The sequence below is a fragment of the Euleptes europaea genome, chromosome 5 (genome assembly GCF_029931775.1).
Source record: "Euleptes europaea isolate rEulEur1 chromosome 5, rEulEur1.hap1, whole genome shotgun sequence".
Classification (NCBI taxonomy): Eukaryota; Metazoa; Chordata; class Lepidosauria; order Squamata; family Sphaerodactylidae; genus Euleptes; species Euleptes europaea.
Genome location: NC_079316.1, coordinates 64,056,804 through 64,071,279, shown reverse-complemented (window position 1 = coordinate 64,071,279; position 14,476 = coordinate 64,056,804).

Sequence of the window (14,476 nt, the reverse complement as noted above, 5' to 3'; positions counted from 1 at the left end):
CCTATTCATCTCATCTATTTTATTCCCTTCAGTAAACTTTGCTTCTGATTTCACTTGAACCACATTCTCAGTGTTTCTTCCAAGCTTGTAGAGCACCTCAGCTCTTTGTAGGAAATCCCTCATAGCCTTTTGTGTGGTTCATAGTCCATAATGAGGAAGACAAAGCTATCAGCTTCTTTAGCATAGGAGTGAGGAACACATGAACACATGAAGCTGCCTTCTACTGAATCAGACCCTTGGTTCATCAATGTCAGTATTGTCTACTCAGACCGGCAGCAGCTCTCCAGGGTCTCAGGCTGAGGTCTTTCACATCAGCTACTTGCCTAGTCCCTTTGACTGGAGATGCTGGGGATTGAACCTGGGACCTTCTGCATTCCAAGCAGATGCTCTACCACTGAGCCACAGCCCCTCCCCAATAGAGAATAAAATAGGAATAGAGAATAAAACTGCTGCTATCATACTGCCCTTGTACAAATCTATGGTGAGACCACACTATAGTTAAATTGTGGAACTCCCTTCCCCAGGATGTGATGATGGCTGCCAACTTGGAAGGCTTTAAGAGGGGAGTGGACATGTTCATGGAGGAGAGGGGTGTTCATGGCTGCTAATAAAAAATGGATACTAGTCATGATGCATATCTATTCTCTCCAGGATCAGAGGAGCATGCATGTTATAGTAGGTGCTTTGGAACACCAGCAGGACAAGATAATAGATACTTTATTTGCGGCCCTTAGCCAGATAAAACAAGATAAAACTGGAAACATGGACTAAAATACTCTTACAAGCAAACCAGCAGGACAATGCTGCTGCAGTTGTCTTGTTTGTGGGCTTCCTAGAGGCACTTTGTTGGGCCACTGTGTGAACAGATGGCTGGAGTTGATGGACCTTGGTCTGATCCAGCATGCCCTTTCTTATGTTCTTATGAGAGGCAGTGGAAGGAAGATTTCTTGCTTGCATCCAAGCTATTTAGTGGGTATTTTGGTTCACATCCCAAAGTGGGCCATGTGCACTCTACACACATCTAGTGTCTTCCAATCAAACATAGTAACAGTCCATGTATATATGTGCGCACACTCTACCCAGGCATATAACGTTTACTTTTTCTAGAGTGGTGACTACCACTGCTGCTACCTGAAAATCTTTAGAAATAAAACTTGTCATCTTCCACTGAGATATTATAATCACGAAAATAAATGACACAAGACATCAGAATGTCATGTCAAAAAATAAAATTAAACCCACGGGGAATTAATCTTTGTCAAACTAATAGCAAAGATTATGTTCCCTTCAAAGACAGTATGAGACACTCATGGGGATATGACTATGATTGGTCTTTCTTTCCTCCCCCATATTCTGTCCTTCCAAGTACAATTCTGGCTCAACCACTTAAGCTGTGAATAAACACCACTTTCCCCAGACACATCATCTTTCCTGCTGACTCCTCCTTTCCCTTTCAGTTTAATACAATGAAAGAGTTGCTGGAACTTGCATCTTATGCCTTATGTAAGATTTTCTCCAGTGTAATTTCACAGAATGTCCAGATGAAGAATAAAAATAGTGCTGTAATAAAAAGGGCTTTGATGGATAGGTTACTGGACTGCCTAATCATCAGACTGCTGTGATGGATGTGAAAATTAAAATGGTTCTCCCTTCAGTATCCAGGCCTGTGCTGAAAATTACATGGCAGGATATTCACTTGTCAGGCTGGTTTTGTCCACACTACAAACACTTCAGTTATTGAAACCCTCTGTAGCTATAAGGGACATATTTATACAGCAATGGAAGCATTAGTATGTACTCTGAATGAAACCTTTTTGGAGTGATTAGCTGAAATGACATCAAGTATATGGCCCCTGACAATATGGAGATAATTTTACAATCTAAACACATCAGGATAATCATTCATACCTTGGTGAAAAATCCCCCCTGCCTTTTTTCCTATTCATATTTTAATTCTTTTCTATAAACATTGTGTTTTGTTTTATTTGTATTTTGTTTCATTCCTTTCAATTCTGATTTTATTGCTGAACATAATTATTTTAATCAGTGATGTAACTGTTATGGTAATAATCATGTATCTATTGAAATGCGCCAGTGATTTTGGAGGCATGTTGTCAAAATGTGCTGGCCATCTTTATCCTGTTCAGTAAATTGAACTGAATTATCTGCTCAGTACCAGCATAAGGTTTGCTTCCCTGCTTCCTTGAGATTTTCGGTGCTCCCTCCTTTGTCCCCTTTATCTGTTTATTTGTTGTCTGTAGATTTCAAGCTTCTTCATTGCAGAAATCACTTCTTCCATTTGACTTAATAGTTGAGGAATCCCTGTGCATCCCAGAAGATTTTGGTGCATGTCCCAAGAGCACACGCAGCTCATTCAGAATGGTACAGGCCTTTAGAGCCCCACTGTTGCCTCAGGTGAGAGGACATCCTAAACATGCCCTTGTCAATGCATTTTTATATATTTACATAATTTATAGTCCTCCTTTCTCACTGAGACCCAAGGAGGATTACACAGTATAAGACAATACAATCAACAGGATGGGATATTGAATAAACAATGCTATAGGGTTTTGATTGCAGAAATCTGAAACAGAGCTGAAATAAAGCATAATATAAGAGAAAATTGAAAGTAGTGGGCGAGATGTCTTTCAGAAAAACTTGTTCACTGTTACCAGACTTCTGATTGAGGAATCCCAAGTTTCCCCTCAGAGGAACCCCAGTGTTCTCAGGAACACAGTTTGAAAACCACTTGACTGGAGCTTTGCCATTTACTACCACTTGCCGTCTTCCCTTGGATTTTCCTTTACAAGAGCATGAGATTATTTGAGTAACAGCTAGGGGGCTCTGTCTGTCCATATTTAAGCTTATAAGGCCCCACTGGATAAAAAGATCAGAATAGCAGAGAAAAGTCTTGAGCAACTATATTGTGTTAATGTTCTAGGCAACAACTGTTTCATTTATATCAATTCCATCAATTTTATAAATGGACTGGTAACGCTGTAATCTTTAATTTCTGCATATCTGTTGATTTAAACAAAAAATTAGGAATTATTTTATCATTTTTTAAAATAATTTGATGCTGTCAAGTCACAGCTGGCTTATGGCGACTCCATAGGGTTTTCAAGGTAAGAGACATCTGGAAGTGGTTTGCCATTGCCTGCCTCCATGTCATGACTCTGATGATCCTTGGAGGTTGCCCATCCAAATACTGATCAGGAACGACTGACCCTGCTTGGCTTCTGAAAACTGAGAAAGGAGGTCAGGGCTTTTATCATTAGTAATACTTAATCAGCAATAAAACTAACTTTCTGAAGGAATTTAGAAACTAAACCATACCCAGTACATATACTTACCAAGGAGGAAATAATCTGTTTTCTAATAACATATTATTTACCTATTAGAAAAATAAGTTTAGGAAGAAAGATTCCCCCACCCTACTTTTTCACACTATCAGTCCAAATAAAATTTATTAACACGAGATTTGCACACAGGATTTTCAGACTTCTGAACAGTAGGATGTGCAAGCACGTCAAGGACAACACCAATTTCCCACCACTGACTGTTTACAAGCAACTGCTGTCTGATGCCAGCCTAAGTGACAGGGTCATTAAAGCAGGAAACACATATGCCCCAAATGTGCTTTGAGCTCTTTTTTGGATGTGCACATAGCAGTAGCACATCAGCAAATCAAATGCTGTGATATAAGACAGCCACTTGCTGGTAAACCATCACTGTCTACTCCTCTCGCTCTTGCTGTTGGAGAATGAAAAGTTCCTTTGCCGACTGCCTGAGATGGGCCACTTCCTGGTCCCAGGTTGGTTTCTTTCCAAGCAGCAGCAAGGAGGCATTGGAAGCAGCAAGAGCACTACTGATTTGCTTTCCCTCTCACTATCGGGGAGAGAAAGTGTTGGCAGAGTGATTAACACAGCAGCAAAGGCCCTCAACCTGATTAAAGTGTAGACAAAGCGTTATTCAGGAATTACCATACTTGATAGCGAAGGGAAGAGGCACAGACAGATGGGTTGCTTAACTGTTCATCCTTAAAGCCATATGAATGTGTTGATTATAAGGAACTTGTCTAAAACATCTAATTGCAATTTATTTGGGAGAGAGTGGGTGAGGTGAGATCAAGACTCGCATCCGCAGCTGCAGTTGCACTGACTTTTGTAGTCAGTTTTTAGGGCAAACGGGCATTGGTTCTTGATGATTTGGTATTTCTCCTCTATCGGTAACAGGAAGAAAGTCTTTCTAGCATCTTTTCCCATAGTTGTTGGCTGTTTCTACATCAGTAGTTCAGCCTGGGATTTAATTTATGCTTGAGCTGAGCCATGGGAAAAACAGAAACTAGGACAATAATGCACTTGAACCTTCCACCGAGGGACAATCTCTGTGGCTCTGCCAGCATCTGCCAAGGAGTAGTCTCTCGAAGTCCATGTGTGCTTCTGCCTCATCCCCCTTTTTTGCTTACTCTGCACTGATGTAGCCTCAAATCGCATGTTATACAAAATATTGTTGTCCTGCCTCTCCACAGTGCTAAGGCAATTTATATTAAAATCAAACAGTATACACCATTAATGAACCTATAGTCAGTGCTTGTACCACAGGACACGCAAATCCAAAAAAGATATTGAGACTCTGAGTTCAATCCTGGCCCAGCTAGGCACATCTCTGTGTGTGTATGTGTGTGTGTGTGTGTGTAAAGTGCCGTCAAGTCGCAGCCGACTTATGGCAACCCATTTTGGGGTTTTCAAGGCAAGAGACTAACGGAGGTGGTTTGCCAGTGCCTTCCTCTGTATAGCAACCCTGGATTTCCTTGGTGGTCTCCCATCCAAATACTAACCAGGGCTGACCCTGCTTAGCTTCTGAGATCTGACGAGATCAGGTTAGCCTGGGCCATCCAGTTCAGGGCGGGCACATCTTTAGCTGCTGGTAAAAGGAGGCCTGGGATGGAAACATGCAGATGTCCAATGGAGGGGCATTCTACAGAAGGGGGCAACAGAAATGACTCTCTCATGGCAACACTCCTCACCTCACTCAGAGGAGAGACACAGAGCAGAACCTACAGTGGTGATCTCAGTTGGGCAGAACAAATTGGAAGGAAGTACTGGCCCTTGTCTATTCTTGGCTTTGTGTGTATCACATGCCATCAAGTTGCAGCCAACTTATGGCGACCCAGTAGGGTTCTTAAGGCGAGAGGTGGTTTACCATTGCCCTCCTCTGCTTAGCGACCCTGGTATTCCTTGGTGGTCTCCCATCTAAATACTCACCAGGACCGACCCTGCTTAGTTTCTGAGATGAGATCGTGCTAGCCTGGGCCATCCAGGTCAGGGCATTCTTGACTGTACTGGGCATTATAGGTCAAAATCAGCACTTAGAATTGGGTCTGGAAACCAACTGGTAATCAGTGAAGAGCTTTTGAAACTAACGATTGATAATGATGAGGATAATAACTGTTCCCCAAAATAAATGGGAAGCTGCATTCTGAACCCATTAAACCGTCCAAATTGTTTTCACATGAAGCCCATGCAGAGTGTGTTGCATTAGTCTGATCTGAAGGTGATTACCACATGGATTACTGTAGCTAGATCTTGCTTCTCAAGGAAGGGCCACAGCTGGAAACACACCAAAGCTAGAAAAAGGTGCTATGCACTACAGTGGGGATTAGCTTCTCTATCTGTAAATCTGGGTCTAATTGCACCCCAAAGATGTGAAGCTGTTCTTTCAAGGAGAGTGCTACCCCGAATCCCTGTAGAATCAACTGTTGTGTCCAAGGAACTACCATCTGTGGGCAGACCTATAACCTCCATACTATCTGGAACAATTTAGCTGGATGGCAATCCACAGATGCAATGGTGGCTGAGAAGATAAAGCACTCTATTGTCATTATCTCCACAGAGTAGGGTTGATAATATGCCTTTACCTGTGTTTGTCTCCACTTGTGCTTGAATTGTCTCCTTCCGTTTCATTACCCTAAGTTCCTCAGGCAAGTTCTACAGGAAGGGAGAGGGCATCACAGGAACACAGTCTCAACGTTTGGGCTTTGATCCACAGAGTACTGGGAGAGGTGAAGAACTTCCTGAAAGATCACAGCAAGTCCACCTCCACAACCATCAGGTCTACATTGGTGTATCACTGAGTAACCTGACAGAAAAAGTTACAGTAATCTGCCGTTCCCTCCCTTCTGTGGTCAGGTCTCAGCAATACATACCATGTCAGCTTTTTATGTAGGATCAGATGCTGGATGAGAGATGTTTTGGCAGTAACTAACCTGGCATTTAATACTGGCACTTTTAATATCTAATGATGACACCATATGGTCAACAGCGTGGTGGGAAGAAGGAAAAAGCTGGAAAGTGTTAATTGTCTAACTTGAATTGAATAAGCTAGCTTGCTCTTCTCTCTATACCTTATCTTCCTCTGCCCAAGCCTCCCAAACTCATTTCTGATCCCCGCAAAATACATAAGCAAGACAATGTACATTCTAGTAAAATCAGCATAACTGAAGTCTTGCAGGCTGTGTGTCAAGGAATCTTTGCTGGTGCAGCCCCAGGAAGGCCACAGGCCTTTGGTTCTTGCACTTTAGCTCACGCTTCTGGCAAACACAAGACTTAAATACCTCTGAACAGAAGGAGAAAGATGCTCAGCAAGGTCATCCATTAGATGATTCCTCTTCCTCCCTTTTTTGTGCCTCTAGTAAGCAGATAGGGTTGCCAGCTCCAGATTGGGAAATACATGATTTTGGGGGTAGAGCCTGAGGAGGGCAGGGTGTGGGGAGGGGAGGGATTTCAATGGGGTATAATGCCATAGAGCCCACTTTCCAAAGTGGCCATTTTCTCCAGGTGAACTGATCTCTGTCACCTGGAGATCAATTGTAATAGCAGGAGATCTCCAGCTACCACCTGGAGGTTGGAAACCCTACAAGCAGAACGCCTAAATACTTGGGACAAAGGAAGGGGCAGATGTTTGGCTGGCTCAGGTGTTCCCACTTCCTCCCCCTGGAATTAGTTATATATATTAAGTACCTATACATAAGTCCATATGATTGCCATGCTTTGTTCTGTTTGTGATTTGGGACAGAAAGGGAAAATTATTCGTGTTTGCTTTGAAGACTGGAAAATGAATGTTTTGAGAATGGGAAGAGAGTAATATATGAATAGTGGATAGGCAAAGTATCACGAACAAAGCCAAATTCTTCCCAGCTGACAACATCAACACTGGAGGCCGGAGCCTTTGTTCAATGCCATTAACAAAAACTGATCATAAGTTTACAATTGGTTCTTTATAACCACGAGGGCTAGAGAGGTAACCTTTTAATCGTGAATGTTTTAGAATTTTACCAACATTTTCAGTGCATATTCTGTGATTGCTGCTAATACTTGGACCTCTTGCTTCTAATTGCCATTCATCCTGACAATCTCGGCAGAATGTTGAAGCTGCCTAATTGCCAAACTGCTAACAGAGTAAATTCTCGCACTAAATGGTGTGTCCCAAGTCATGTCCAAAATATGGCCCACTGATTCAATGTCCTTTAGGGATGTCCAGTCTACGTCAGTGCTGTGGCAACTTGCCAGTGATCAGGCATGTTGTATAGATTGTCATTCTTTCCTTGCTTATTTTAAACCGGCTCCATATTTAGTAAAAATGGGATAATATAACTTATTGTGGAGTACATTTAAGCAATACTAAAAAAGAAATGACACACTTTATTACAGGAAGTCGCATGCCTTGAGTGGATTTTGTGGCATGAGGCCAGCATGCACAGAATTGTAAAAGAAATGTAATCATTTTCTATAAATACACTCTTGCACCTGAATAGTATCTAAGAAATAGGCTGGCTAATCTATTGGTCCTGTCATGCTGGGAGCCGCTGCACTGGTGACTCCTACTCTGGAGTTATCTGCATTAACATGATCATGATTCTGTGCAGCTCCAGTCAGCAGTCCAACTGTGGTCCTGCAGAAACAAAGGCAACATGGGCAGAAATTCACATGGCACCCCTGGTCACTCCTTGGCCACCCATCACTCAGTGTGGTGATTGTGGTGCCAGCGTGTGTAGCTAGCATGTATAGCCATCGTGGTATAGTGGTTAAGAGGGGTGGTTTGGAGCAGTGGACTCTAAACTGGGGAACTGGGTTTGATTCCCCACTATAATCTGGGGAACCGGGTTTGATTCCCTACTCCTCCACATGAGCGGCGGTCACTAATCTGGAGAACCGGGTTGGTTTCCCCACTCCTACACATGAAGCCAGCTGGGTAACCTTGGGCTAGTCACAGTTCTATTAAGAGCTCTCTCAGCCCCACCTACCTCCCAGGGTGTCTGTTGTGGGGAGGGGAAGGGAAGGTGATTGTAAACCGGTTTAATTCTCCCTTAAGTGGTAGAGAAAGTTGGCGTATAAAAACCAACTCTTCTTCATCATCAGGCTGCTCGCAAAGAAGGCCTTTCCACTGGTCATGCAAAATAGATGTCAGTCAGTCCTTGCAAGGTGACAGCTGAATGACCCCATGAAGTCATCCAATCCACTGCAAAACAGCCAGCCAAAATATGACAACAGCTCCTTCCTTCTTTCCTTAACATAGACTGCCATGGTACATCAGGTGAAAGTTCCTCAGCTAATGTGTATAACTACAAAACCCAGAGCTTCTGGCAGACAGAATTTCAAATCTCCTGGAAACACCAACAAAGAAAGCCTTCAGCCACTCAGGTTCAGTCATGGAAGAGTGCTATTCCAGCTGCAACATTTACTTCTCCCAGAGCTCAAAGGGTAGATGTCCATCAAGAATGTATGGGCTCCCCAGGAGAAAGTTCAGATTCTGTTGTGGGAATAATTAATCACACAACGTAGGCTGTCTGAGGGGAACAAACTTTTTTCAATGGTCAAAGAAGAGTAGAAGCCATAATAGGAAGCTCAGAATGACCAGTGCTAGGAGCTGCTTGGCTTGGTAGCTCACTGGAGGAGGACACCACCATGGGAAACAGGAGATGATGGTCCGAGTTACTAAAATAAAATCTTACCTTTTGGTTAAGTTTGTGGCTAGCAACAAAGATACAAAAGGAGGAAAGTAAGACTAGAACCCAGACCTGTCACTTCACAATGCAACTCTATCCCAGGGGTCCAACCCTCCCCCATGCATGGAAGTCCAGCCATGTAGAACAGAACTGAAGAGGCCCAACTGGCAACAACACAGGCTCACCAGCTGCATGGCTGTAGAGCAGGGATGGGGAATGTCCGGCCCAGGGGCCGTATGCGGCCCCTGAGGACATTTTCAGTGGCCCTAGGGAGCTCCAGGGCCCAGCTGTGGAGGCACAGCACAGCGCGACCCTCCCCGAGGGTTTTCCTGGGGCTGCGGTGCCCTTTGGATCTCCTCTCGTCGACTGTTGGTCGGTGAGAGGAGGGGGGAGGGGGACGGACGCTTCCCCCAAGGCTGCCCCCTACAGTCGCGGCATGCAGGAACGCCGCGGCACACTAAGTCCCTCTCGCCGGCTGTCAAGCAGCGGGGTGGGGGGAGAGGCCGATGGCTCCTGGCAGCGGAACATGCAAGCGGGAGCCGATCGGACTTGGAGGGCCTTTTGTGGACTTGGGGTGGGGCAGTGGGAGGGCATGGAGGCTGGGGCCTGGTCGCACGGGGCTGCATGTGCTGCCTTGTGTGTGTGTTGGGGGAGGTGGGGAGCCTGGGGCCCGGTTGCGTGGGGCAGGTGTGTGCGGCTTTTCTCTCTTCCTCTTTTTCTGTAACTCTTTCTCCTTTCTCCCCCTCTCTCCCTCATCTCTTTCTTTGTCCGTTTCCTTCCATCCTTTTCTCCCCCTCCATTTCTGTGTTTTCCTTCCTTCCTTCCTTCCCTGAGGATTGGCTGCGGGCTGCAGGCTGCGCCCCCCTGGCGCCTCATTTGTTCGGGGCCCACCGCTGGCTGCCTTCCTGCCTGGGAGGGGGCAGGGAGGGGAGTGGGGGTGCCCTCCAGGCCTTCTCTGCGTGGCCTCCTCTTTGGTTGCCAACCTCCAGGTGGTGGCTGGAGACCTGGCAACCCTAACCTCTCCCTCCCCTCACGCACCGGGAGATCTACACCTGGTTAAGGCCCTCGAATGATGTTATAAATGAACAAATGGCCCTTGGCAGGAAAAAGGTTCCCCACAAAGGATATCAATAATTCTTAGAATCATAGAATCATAGAGTTGGAAGGGACCACCAGGTTCATCAAGTCCAACCCCCTGCACAATGCAGGAAATTCACAACTACCTCCCCCCCCCACACCCCTAGTGACCAGAAGATGGCCAAGATGCCCTCCCTCTCATCATCTGCCTAAGGTCACAGAATCAGCATTGCTGACAGATGGCCATCTAACTCTTCTTAAAAACCTCCAGGGAAGGAGAGTTTACCACCTTCCGAGGAAGCCTGTTCCACTGAGGAACCGCTCTAACTGTTAGAAAATTCTTCCTAATGTCTAGACGGAAACTCTTGATTTAATTTCAACCCATTGGTTCTGGTCCGACCTTCTTGAGCAACAGAAAACAACTCGGCACCCTCCTCTATATGACAGCCCTTCAAGTACTTGAACATGGTTATCACATCCCCTCTCAGTCTGCTCTTCTTCAGGATAAACATACCCAGTCCTTCAACCTTTCCTCATAGGACTTGGTCTCCAGACCCCTCACCATCTTTGTTGCCCTCCTCTGGAAACGTTCCAGCTTGTCTACATCTTTCTTAAATTGTGGTGCCCAAAACTGAACACAGTACTCTAGCTGAGGTCTAACCAGAGCAGAGTAAAGCGATACCATCACTTCGCGTGATCTGGACACTATACTTCTGTTGATGCAGCCCAAGACTGCATTTGCCTTTTTAGTTACAGCATCACACTGCTGACTCATGTTCAGTGTTTGGTCTACTAAGACCCCAAGATCCTTTTCACACACACTACTGCTCAAACAAGTCTCCCCCATCCTATAATTATGCATTTGATTTCTCCTACCTAAATGCAGAACTTTACATTTGTCTTTGTTGAAGTGCATTTTATTAGTTCTAGCCCACTTCTCCAGCCTGTCAAGATCATCCTGCATCTTGGCTCTGTCTTCTACCGTATTTGCTACCCCTCCCAATTTAGTATCATCTACAAATTTAATAAGCATCCCCTTGTTGTTTTAAATAATTTTATTGTGCCATTGTTCCTTGGTGAGACTCCTTAAGTAGATCTCTGGTGAGGTGGTACACACACACACGAGAGAGAGAGAGACAGAGAGATTCTAAATAAATTAATAAAGGAAATAGATGGGATGGGGCACACACATACATCTGATGCAGAACAGTAATATTAAACTAATCAGAGAGAGTGGTGTGAGACCCGAAGGCCTCTTTCAGGTAACCCTTCCGGCCCCAGTTGCATTTCCTTTTGCCCATTGTTCTCCACCCCATCCAGCCACACCTCTCTGATGCTCCACTGGTTGATTGCCTGTGAACCTTGTTCTTAACCTTGTCCCCCTCCACCTCACTCAAACCTCTGCTTGCTTTTGCACACCAGAATTTATCAGGGTGGGAAAGAATCATGAGGCCACTGAGCTGTTAAAGTCCAGTTCTCAAAGAAATGAAATGATACTGTCTTGCAGCATCTTCTAAAGGTCAACAGGGACGATGCTCTCTTTATCTTCTCTGATAGCCCTTTCCAAAGAACAACACCAAAGAAATTGTATAACAAACAGTGAACAAAGTGGAACAATGGAAGAGGAAAACAATACTGAAATGCACTGCAGTGTATTGAGAAGTAAATCTATATTGGGGAGGGAAATATCATTACACACAGCTCAAAAGACACTTTTGTAATTTAACTTTAAAGTATTTCCCTACATTTAACCTTTTTGTCTTTACGATGTTTTAGTTCTTTGAACTTCTTTAAAAAAAACTTTTTTGAAGAACACCTATATGGAAAAGCAGTATATAACATCATTAGCAGATAAATCGACATGTGAAATTAGGATAAAGTATTTTGCAGCTTGCAGAGAACTTGAAAGCTTTAATATGCTTTGAAACAGAAGGATTAATTATATAGTGACATTTGCATTTCATTGCTCACCTTAGCTCAGTTTCTTAAAAAGTAAAACTCACAATTGCCTTGTTCGAGCTGTTTGCAAGATTTATATATTAATCATTTATTTTTCCTTTGTTAAGCATCTGTTTCCATCTGTCCAGTAGAATATATTTTATAATATCAGGTTATTTAACATTTTGTAATTATATTTTGGGCCAATGGTGATTTTTCACACATGGATGGACTTTCAGTGGACTTCTGATGGATTTATAGTTACAAGAGGAAATGGTATTTATACTGTGTCTATGTAACCTATTAAGCTTATGGAAGTAAACATATTATATCTGGAGTTTCAAAAAAATCACATCACAAATCAGATCACACAGATTCTACTTGAACACATTTGCAAGGTCAGTTTGGGGTTACATTTAATTAGTATTTCAGAAGACACGAACACACTTATCTGCTAGGAAGACGGCTTTAAATAGCTGCAGTCCTGCCTTCTTGAACTGATATTATGTGGAAGAAAGTTCCACTGATTTCTTGGGGATTTGTACAGATCAGATATTTAAGACTGGAGTACAAGTCTCCCCAACTTGAGCTCCTTGGAGGAAGGGCAGGATAAAAATGTACTAAATAAGTACACTGGGAATGTAGTGAATTATCCTGATGACCATTTTCTTAGTGTAATATTTTTATCAAACAGTAGAATCTTCATCAGTTAATTTCAGCTAATAACGTATGTAGCTTCTATAGCCCCCTGTTTTGTTCTTCGGTGTATTTTAATGCTGAGCTGTGAATAGGTGTTGGTGTCCCAAAACTGTTTAGTTTAATGGGATTAGACTCCACATTTTCCTATCAACTGCAATGGTTTGCTATCGTTTTCTTGGGGCTGATTCTTTGTGGGCTGACCAGCTAGGCAACAACTGCTTCACTGCACTTTCAAAACTCTCCCCAATGCCTGGTAACTCAGCCTGCTCTACTGCATGGCTTCTTTGAACACTATAAATTTCCTGTACTTAACATGATGTGAAAACTACTTGTAGGAATCATGGGAGTGATCCAAAGAATTGCTATGTAGCGCAGCATTACATGCCCTGGACTTCCTCAGACCCTGTGGAAACTCCAGGCATCTCCTTCTCTTTCACCCTCTCCCCACCTCCATTTTAATCCCACCCAGTGGTCCCCAACATGGTACACCTGGGTGCCATGGTGCCCACCAACACATCACCAGGCACTTGCCAAGTGTTTTCAGAAAGTGGAGGCAGGTGAGATTCTTGCCCAGCCCAATTTCTGTGCAGATTAAAATAATGTTGCTTTGGTGACAGCTGCCACAAGCATTGGTTTTATTTGGTCTTTCACTCCTCTTTCCCAGTACATTTTTAAAATTACCCCTCTTCTACCCTGCACTTGGACTTCCTCTGGATGCATGTTTAGCTGTATCTCCAGCGGCAGTAGGGTTGCCAGGTCCCTCTTTGCCACCGGCGGGAGGTTTTTGGGTGGAGCCTGAGGAAGGCAGGGTTTGGGGTGGGGAGGGACTTCAATGCAATTTGCCTAAGTCCAATTTCCTAAGTGGCCATTTTCTCCAGGTGAACTGATCTCTATCAGCTGGAGATCAGTTGTAATAGCAGATCTCCAGATAGTACCTGGCGGTTGGCAACCCTAAGCAACAGCCATTTTATGGTTGCACCCATCACCCCATGTTGGAATTCCAAAGGTGCCCACAGTTTCAAAGAGGTTGGGGACCCGTGCTCTAAGCTCGGGGCAGGATATCTGGCTCTCGACTCCATATTGTCCTAATAACAAAATAGATAGTGTCGTTGTTCCCCACTACATAAACTTTGGGATGGGGGAAGAGACTTCAACTTGCAGAGCATGATTTTTGTACTTTCCCCTTTATAATGGGAGCATGAAATGCCCCCTGAAATTCTGTTCCCAGGCATTTTGGGCTCCTGTGGTTAGGAGAAATCGCACTTTGCAAGCGCAAGCCCTTGTGCCTACAGAAATGCCAATTGGGATGCAACCTAGGGATTGTCCCAAGGTCTTCCAGTAAACATCATGGCTGAGTGGGGATTTGAACCCAGATCTCCCAGATACTAATCCCAGGTAGTGCAGTAACCACCAGACCATACAGGTTCATATCTAGAAACTCGATACCACACATGGCCTAGCACTTGCACAAAGCCTCTGATATTGCTGGGACTGGTGGAGCAAAGCTCTTGGTCAGCAGCTTCCCCATTCCTTGCTAGGACCTGATCAGTTACAAGCAATATCAGAGCTGCAGGCTGTGCTCTATGTGGTACCAGGGTCCACAGCTCATATGGGGTTTGATGCTGCTCACATGCCTGCATCAGTCCTGGCATGTCTTCACTGCATCAGTCCTCATCTGTTTTCACTGCTGAAGATAGAAGGCAAATACCTGTTCCTGAATGGATGTTTTCAGGAGGGGAGGATGTGGAGCTTAGG